The sequence below is a fragment of the Nomascus leucogenys genome, chromosome 11, assembly GCF_006542625.1.
Source record: "Nomascus leucogenys isolate Asia chromosome 11, Asia_NLE_v1, whole genome shotgun sequence".
NCBI classification, from domain to species: Eukaryota; Metazoa; Chordata; class Mammalia; order Primates; family Hylobatidae; genus Nomascus; species Nomascus leucogenys.
Genome location: NC_044391.1, coordinates 119,051,688 through 119,054,206, shown reverse-complemented (window position 1 = coordinate 119,054,206; position 2,519 = coordinate 119,051,688). Strand labels below are relative to the sequence as shown.

The following is a 2,519-nucleotide window of genomic DNA, read 5'->3' as shown; positions in this document are numbered from 1 at the left end:
TGAAATCTGCCACCTCACTTAATACTTTTGGCGTCTGGTTATGACCCAGACCTGCACAGAATGATTTAACCCTTCTGAAATCGACTTCCAGGTATTTGGGAATGGCCAAGCCAGGCTTGAGAGCTCAGGTCTCCCATTTGACAAGCTTTCCGTCTCCTCACTGTCTGAACAGGTTTCAGCTGTGGTTATCCAAGCCCTCATTCTTGATGGCACACACCAGGCTGAATGGTCATTAGAGTTCCCCTCAAGCCGCCAAGTGCTTGGAGAAGGTTTACTAGCTTTGGTGAGATGCTGACACTCCTCACATACACGTGCCCCTCCCAACTACTCGAGTGAGTGCGTGGCAAATCTCTCATCTGATCCGCATAAATGGATTATATATTAGGCAGTACCGTTGTCTGCATTTTACAAATAAGGAAACTGAGCCTCAGGGAGGTGAAGTGATTTGCCCAAAATCACAGAGTCAGGAAACGAGAGAGCCAAGATCCAGACCCCACAAGATCCAGACCTTGGCTATCTGGCTTCTCTTTTTTTTGAGACAGAGTCTCGATCTGTCACCCAGGCTGGAGCACAGTGGTACAATCTCAGCTCACTGCAGCCTCTGCCTCCCAGGTTCAAGCGATTCTCCTGCCTCAGCCTCCTGAGTAGCTGGGATCACAGGTGTGCGCCACCATGCCTGGCTAATTTTTTTTTTTTTTTTTTGTATTTTTAGTAGAGATGGAGTTTCGCTATGTTGGTCAAGCTGGTCTCAAACTCCTGACCTCAGGTGATCCACCTGCCTCAACCTCTCAGAGTGCTGGGATTACAGGCGTGAGCCACTGCACCCAGCCCCATCTGACTTCTATGCCCGCAGCCCCTTCCTTTACCCTCAGGCTGCCCCAGTCTCCACATTGGGGCCCAGAGCTGGGCTGGACTCAGTGCAGTCAGAACCTGGCCTTGCCCGTGGTGAAGGAGCGGCAGGCGGGCGGGGGAGCAGTACAACCAGCTTCCTCCTGGCCCGCAGTTTCGCAGAGCAGCCTGGAAAGGGAGGCCCAGGCTTCCCTCCCTCGTTGCACGTGTGTCTGCAGTGTCTGTGCTATCTCCCCGGGGCCTGGACGTCGATGGAAGGCCTGAGGGTGGAGAGAGCAGGGACGCGAAGCATCCCCAGGGCTGTGGCTGAGGCCCACCCTGGCGGCCTCAGCCTCTGTGGAGATGTGTAGAGACAGGGAGAGTGAACGGGGACCAACCTCAGGAGACGCTGGGTCCCAGAAGCACCATGTGCTGCTCGTTTGGTGAGACTTAATTACTCTATAAAATGTAAGGCTACTCCCACTTATCAAATTATAGATGAGTTTAATTACAGCGCACTGAGTAACCACACTGGGCTCCTTCAGAAATAGCAGCAGGCTGACTGCTCTTCTCAGCTTCAGCTGTAGCCACCCCAGTTTCAGGAGGAAGTGCCCGTGGTTCCTGGGGCCTGGGAGCGCCACTCAACTCTGCTGCCAGACAACAAGAGCGGGTGTGGTGGACTGCACTGGGTACACTGCCGTACCGGCCACCACCCTCCGGCCACTCTCAGCCGGTGAGTGCTCTGTGGGGCCATCTGGCCACGTGTTCTGTGACTGGGTCATTTACTCTGCTGCGACCTCTCTTTCTCCTACCTACATTGCGTTCTGGACAAAGGTTTTGGCTCATAATGTCCGACCAGAGGTGGACAAAGTGGTGTGGGACCTGCCGTAAGAAACAGAGGGAGTATGGCGCGGGGAGGGAAGCCTGTACCTTAGGGACACTCGGGGCACCTTCAGGAAGCAGGGTCAACAGCAGCAGGCCACTAGGGAGTGGGGAGAGCCCGGTGACATCACGAGGGGCATCAGACTCTTCCCTGCAGGCTGGCAGGACTGATGGGCTCTCGTTCCAGTGGAGGTACAGTGGGACTTCCAGGGCTGTGATGGGAAGGGCGGAGGAGCTGCCGACGGTCCCAGTGCCGTATTAGTGTCACATTCTGAGGGGCAGCCCTGTGCCGGACAGCAGCTGCTACCTCTCCCTCTGCCCCTTTATTACTTGAATCTCTTTGTTGTGCCAGGCCCTATCTAGGCACGGGCGGCCAACAGCAGGTAGCCCACTGCCCTCCCAGAGCTCACTGTCTAGCCCAGGGTAGCCCAGGGTAACCCAGGGTAACCGTGGCCATGACTTGGGCCAGGAACTGAGAGGCTTGATTCCATCACATGTAAATAAAAATAGTCATTTTCAATCGAACACAGTCTGTCTTCTTCCCCGCACGGCCTTGGAGCCCCTCAGGACAGCTGATGTGAGAGATGTGAGTGGGCAGGGGTCTCTCCTTACTTAGGGAGTCCGTGACTTTGTCAAAGGAATAATAAAACATAAGGGCCCCTGGAAACCCAGAGGCCAACGACCTGAGGCTGCCCAAGCAAGCGGTGCTGGGACTGCTTGGAGAATAACCAGGCAGGGGGCTCTGGATATGCGGGACTGGGCACGTGGTGTGGAGGCTGAGGGCAGAACCGGACAAGAGGCTCAGGCTG

At 55.5% G+C, this 2,519-nt stretch overlaps 1 pseudogene across 1 annotated transcript; it reads left to right on the top strand.

Moving 5' to 3' along the window:
• The first annotated feature begins 717 nt into the window (after nt 1-717).
• On the top strand, nt 718-2,235 carry LOC101177509 (annotated as a pseudogene). The gene has a single exon (XR_004032417.1). The product of XR_004032417.1 is annotated as an uncharacterized LOC101177509 (transcript).
• The last annotated feature ends 284 nt before the right edge of the window (nt 2,236-2,519 follow it).